Below are 6,717 nucleotides of genomic sequence, written 5' to 3'. Positions count from 1 at the left end.
AGCCTCTGAATGCACATTCAACAAAATGGATGAAATGGGCCTTTGTCCTGAAGAAAGGGGGATCACTACATTCTTGTGTGGATTACATTTATTTTAATATGCAGGCTGAGCCTGACCACTAACCCGTCCCAACATCGCCGACATTAACTCCCTACCTTTAAAGGCTTAAGTATTTTCAACCCTCGACCTCCTGTAAGGGTATTATCAGGTACCCAAGAACCCAGAATACATCTCCAAGACTGCCATCACCCGCCCCCCCCCCCCCCCCCCATCACCATTCGGCACAGATACTTTTAGTTACTTCTGCTTTGGCCTTCATAACAACATTTCATAGACTCATGGATGGTATGTTAGGGGGCCTTCCCTTATACGTATGTTACATGGATGACATACTGGTATTCTTTCCCTTCACAGAAGACTGGATACATAACCTACACATCATCCACGACCACCTGCAGTAGATCTACTTTGTAGACAGGTATGATAAGTGTACAATTGTATCAAAGAATTGGAGTTCTTGAGGGATGTCACCTTGTCCCTGAGAAGGCTTCAACAATACAGAAGTTTCCCATACCCTCGACTGTCATGGCAATACAGGAGTTCTTGGGCATTGTGAACTATAGTCACCGGTTCATTACTCCTCTCTTGCCCCGTACTACGACTCTCAAAGGCAAGCCAAAATACCTGAAGTGTGGCTTTATTCAAGAGGCAGTCTTCTCCGTATATCCCTATCAACTGCTAATGCTCTTACCTTTTCCATGCCAACTGCAACCCCCCCTACTCTCCACAGTTGCCTGTTGTCGCTGTAGGGGTGGTACCCAAGCAAATAATCAGCGGATTACCCCACACATTGGTTCTTTCAGTAGAAAGCTTTCCAAGAGAGAATCCAGCTACTCTACCTTCACCAAAGAATTGCTGGTGGTTTATTTGGCTGTCCATCACTTCTACCACTTCTCAGAGGGTACATTCATCATTCCCACAGACCACATGCCTCTCGTGCACTCCTTCACTCCCCAGTCAGAGCTCTGGTCCGCCGCCAATGCCGATATCTCTCAGCTGTTACAGTACACAACTTTACCATTTAACACAAACCTGGTATACTGAATCCGGTCACAGGTGCTCTTACTAGAAACACACTGGCTGGTATGCATTTGGGAATGTATTACAAGGCCTCAGCAGAAGCCAAACGAAAGGGCCCCGAATACCAAACCTGCACATCTCTTTGTTGGGAAGGCATTGCCCTCGATGACTCCAATGACACTCTCTTGTGTGATGTCCAATAATAGTAAGCCTCGTGCATGGATACCTGCCTCCATTCGCCAACAGGTGTTTCAACTGATCAATTGTCTCTAACATCCCTCACTAAAGATACCATGGATTGGGTCCGTGCTAAGGAGAGAAAGGTTGTGACCCAAAGGCAGGAAGCAATAAACTGAGTATCATTGATGTATACATAAATGATAAAAGTAAATATCAAGAAAGGTCTAATACTTCTTAAGTTTGACAATAGTCAAATAAGCAGAAAGTGGCTAACAAAAAACTTACTTTGAAAAATATTTTACCTTCTACACTTTTTGCCCATAAAAGTTCATTAGTATATATACTAAATAGTAAACCAATTTAACGTAAGATAATTTCTACAACCATCTACAGTTGCCAAATTATTTAATGGTTTCCCCAACTTGATTCTTTTACTCAATTAAAACCCTCACCCTTCAGAATTCATAAGTTTAAAGCAGCTATTAAAAAAAATCTACAAGACCTTCTAAACCCCCTTCTCTAAGAGATCAAGCTGGAAGCATATTTGTCGCCATTGCCATATTCCACGTGACAGGACCTTTGACAATGATGTGAGAAAGCCCTTCCTTGACGCGAATAAAATGTCTTTTGAAGTCCAAACCACAACCCTTCGATAACCTGAAGTCTACCAGTATGTGTTGTCCCATGTCTATTACTGTTGCTTTGTAAACCAGCTGCGCTCCATGATGATCAAAAGTCGTAACCGTTAGAACATTAGCCGTATGACATCTATGAGTATATTTCAACTTGGTGAAGAGAGCTTCTAGATGTGTGATGGTATCCGGGAAACTAGTCCTCACCAAAACTCTGGTCATTCTCTTGACGAGTCTTCGAAGTGGCGTCTGACTAGCCTGCGCTCCTTGTGTCATCTGCGACAGTAATAACTGGTCTGGCTGGGCTGGTTGCGAGAAGCTCATCATACCGATCTTTACGTTTGCCTGACCGCCGGCATCTATTGTAACGACTGACGGAGCTTCCGGTTGTGAGCAGATCATTCTCGTCGACAAATCGTCCATCGCAGAGTTGGCTCGTTCCAACTTGCTGCACATACGCTTAGTGCCCGGTGTAAGGTTTTCTCCAGTTCTTATTCCCCTGGACTTCATGAAGTTTTTGCTGAACCACTGATGGCCTGTGATCTGAGGGATCGATGCTCTGTGCCGTGGGACGGTATTAAGGACCTTTCGCAGAAGGGAGAGCGCCAAATTATCAATCCTGGTCCAAGGAGTGGTTGTAAAGAGCGAGCAGTCTTTGTCCTTCCACGAAATATACTCCTGGCAAGAAAAGGTTGGTTCATCCCATGGCAACTCACATGCCAACAGCGCTACCAGAATCACACCACAAGAACATATATCAGCCGGTTCTGCCCTATAAGAACGCAGTAATACTTCCGGAGCCATGTAAGGTTTGGTGCCACACTTCCGATCCAGTTCTCGTTCCTTCCCTTAATGTCTAAAGAGAGTTGCCATGCCAAAGTCTGATATCTTCAAGCGGTCACTTTCATCTAGCAGTAAGTTCTCGGGCTTCAAGTCCCGATGAGTGACGCCTCTACTGTGCAGATATTCCACACCACTGATTAGTTCCCAGAAATACTTCTGGGTTTCGTGAGGAGGCATACCAACGTCTGGCATCTATGCGATCGAAGAGTTCTCCTCCTGCAGCATACTCCAGGAACATGTACTGCATGGCATTTTCTCGTCTGCTCCCAAAACACTTCACAATGTTCGTATGCTTTAGCATTTTGTGGATGCAGATTTCCTTTTGGACGGCATCAGCAGCATCGGGATGTTTGACAAGATCCACCATCTTCATAGCCACTGCCTCCCCTGTGTCTGTGTTTATCAGTAGTTTGACCTCTCCAAAGGCCCCTTCTCCAAGAGTCTGGACAACATTCCACCCCACAACGAACTCCACAACTGCCCCAGCCATGGTGGTGTCGGGTCCCAGGATCACGATACATTACCTTTTAAATAAGAATTTGTTCCGGGGCAGAGGTTTATGGGGCACGGAAGAAGCGGGGCATGGCGGAGCCGGCCATCAGCTGTTACCATCGTCACCACCTGCATACAATGATTTGAGTATGGGCACTTTTAATCAACCTCAGCCTTGTTTTTTACACATTCATACTAACATGGTTGGTCCCCTACCATTGTCACAAGGACACCGTTACTTTTTCATTGTCATCGGTTCCTCAACTTGATGGCTCGAAGACATCCCCATGCAAATGCGACATCCGCCTCATGCACTGTGGCCTAATTTCTGGATGAACAGCCATATTCGGCTTCACAGAGCATATTACTTCTAACAAGAGTGCCACTTTCAATTGTGGACATCATTAGATCATCTTCTCAGCATCATCCTACATCAGATGACCGCTTACAACCTTGTAGCCAGTGGAATGGGGAAACATGTCCATTGTATCCTTAAAGTAGCTTTGTTGTCCCGCTGCACCAAAGATACCATGGTTGTCGCAAGAGGCTGAAATGTTATATGACAACCTGTTGGTCAACTTTTTTGGCCCACCACCTTCTCCGATGATCTCTACTGCCTACATCAAGTTGTTGGGAAATTTACCCAATACTGTCAGACTTACAAGCCCCAGTATAGCAACATATGATCTGCACACCACAATGCACCCTTTCATGAACACTGGCGCTTGCAAGCCAGCGCCTACACCCCTATATATAGCCTATTCCTAGTGATCCATCATACTTCGTAAGCTTTCATTCATAGAAAAGTGGATTGGATCACCATTGACCGCCTAAAACCTGAAAGGTAACCTGCCAGCAGTATAACTATCTAAGGCAGGTCACCCTCTTTCACAACATGCTTTCTTCGGGAGGGAGCCATGAAATGCGAGTGCAGAAAGCAACACACATACAAATAAAGAAGGTCTTCTCTACATGTTCCACTCAGCACACACAGTAACTACCTTTTGTCCCTAGGCAGGTAATTGAAATTTCTTACAATGACCATTTCCCAAAAGATTGTAAAAAGAGATAGCACATGGATGTCCTGGATGGACATATGAATGCTTCTCTATTGCAGAGAGATGAAAACCACAATAAGATTACAAATCATGATGAAGAATATTACAGTCCCTAGGAGAACCAAAGAACTGAGGAAGAGCATGGTTTATGACTCTAGATGTTCAGAAGAAGAGTACACACTCTGGATGCAAGTGGCTTACCATAACGACCTTGGCCTTGAGGATATAACATAAAATCCATCACAACTGAAAGAAATATTACAAGGCTTTAACATATGCAAAGGCAGCTTACAGGTTATGAAGCAACCACCCTGCACCATGGTGAAAATACGTATGGTAAAGAGTAAGCTATAAATACTTGCATTAATCATATCGTAAAAACTAATGGTAATACAAGCTAGATATAGACAGTAGATCCTGACCCACCATAAACATAACTGTCATAAAGTGGAGGGATGAGATGTCACCAAAACTAAATCATGGACCAAGGTTATTTTATTTTGTATACTTACATTGAAACCAGAGGAAATACTGGGTTAGCACTGGGTTGCATGACTTTGGTATAAAGTGGAGAGGTTATTACTTGTAAACATAGTCTTACTCACAGAGACGTAATATATAGTACAGATATTTGCACAAAGTTACCTTTATTCTGTAAAGGTTTGCAGGTTTGGTGAGAGACTTGGAAGGCAGGACTTCTCATGCCGTTACATAATGTCCCAAAATTGGACCGAGGTAACGAGTAATCATGATTTTTTGCTTTTTGTTGGTTTTTCGGTGTCTGCACATACCTACAGTATATCATGGAGGGGTGACTTGTCGGTCATTCATTTAGATTCTTTGGAATTTTTTTTTTTTTTTTTGTAATGATTCACGAAGTTTGATACAGACACCAATTAACAAACAAAAAGCAGACGATGGTGATTATTCATTACCTCCGTTCAGCATTAAACAATATCAAAATATCCCATAACATAATTGGCTATTTACTATTTTACTTAATCATTCAACATTGGTCCTTCAACCTGCATACTGTAAGGTCTCACACGTTTAAATGGTTGCTTACGCCATCAGGCAAATTATTTGATGCTATAGAACGTTTATTTCTACTTGACTACCTATCTCGGTTTTGTTTTCCCCATTCAAATAGCTCTTTCGTTTCACCCTTTCCTTTTGAAAGGGGAAATTCAAATCATGTTCCTTCCCCATTTCTCTAATAATTTCTCTCCTCAAACTTGAAATATTAAAAATGAAAATTAATTAGGCTACTCTTTTGGGGGATTGCTTCTCATACCTTCGCTTTCTATCAGTTTTCAAGCCATTACCATTTATATTTCTCTCACGTTCTCTGCTCATCTATTTCTTCTTCTGTCATTTTATCGATTACTCCTATGTCCTCCGTACTTCATCCTAAGAACAAATCTTTCATTCCTTTCATTTCAGTTCTCTCTATGAATTAATATTCACACAGTAACGATGATCGGGTCTGCCTCACTTGGGATCACCCTCGAATCTTAATATAGCAACATATTTTATATATTTCCAAACTTCAGAGTAAAAAACTTAGACCAAAGATAATACAAACTTTCACATTATTTTCCAACCGTGTTTCGCTATACTTATAAAGAATTTATTAATTTCCGGCTCATCATAAATATTGTAATATATCAACTATTATCATAGAATTAAGCCCCTCTAAGCATCCACACTTAGCTGTGGAGTTTTTAGGTTCAATACCTCTGTAAATTTTCTTTATCCTGGCTTTATTTTTGGTAAACAAGGTAATAGCAGCACTTTAGTGTTTTTATTAAAATACTGACTGAAATTTTATCAATACATTACGCAACAAGTACTCAATAATTAAAATATCTTTAGCTATTAAACAGACGAAAATGTAAAGGCCAAGGCACATCAAAGTTTGTTATTGATGAAAAACCTTTACTTTTGACATATCGACGATGTTGACAATCAGAACAACAAAAACATTAATATTAGTACAGACAACACTCGTTTTTGTTTATTGTTTTTTTTTTCACTCTTGGATGGCAGAGGCAGGGGACAGTGACAATGCCCTAGTAGGACAATGCCCTAGAGACTGGCCATATATGTATATTATCAGCGCCCAAACCCCCTCTCCACCCCCGATAGGTCCAGGGACGGCCAGGCAATGGCTGCTGATGATTCAGTAGGTAGACCTACAGGCTCTCCCAAACATCCCAATCCTTAGCTCACAAGGATGGTGAGGTTGCAGACACAACAAGAAACTTCCAAGCTTGAGTTTGGGACTCGAAACCCCAGTCTGGCAGATCGCCAGGCAGGGACGTTTCCAATAGGCTACAACACCTACATTCGTATGCTTTTTATTGGATTTCTGTTATGTTATCAAATACATAGAAAACTTACGGTGGGTGTTTTAATTATTATATTCCTGT

At 41.9% G+C, this 6,717-nt stretch overlaps 1 pseudogene; it reads right to left on the bottom strand.

Annotated features, from left to right (window-relative positions):
- Window positions 1-1,710: 1,710 nt before the first annotated feature.
- Window positions 1,711-3,361, bottom strand: LOC137643833 (serine/threonine-protein kinase grp-like; annotated as a pseudogene).
- Window positions 3,362-6,717: the final 3,356 nt, after the last annotated feature.

Source organism: Palaemon carinicauda, chromosome 1 (genome assembly GCF_036898095.1).
Source record: "Palaemon carinicauda isolate YSFRI2023 chromosome 1, ASM3689809v2, whole genome shotgun sequence".
NCBI classification, from domain to species: Eukaryota; Metazoa; Arthropoda; class Malacostraca; order Decapoda; family Palaemonidae; genus Palaemon; species Palaemon carinicauda.
Note: the sequence above shows the minus strand (reverse complement) of the source record. Positions and strands in the feature narration are given on the sequence as shown.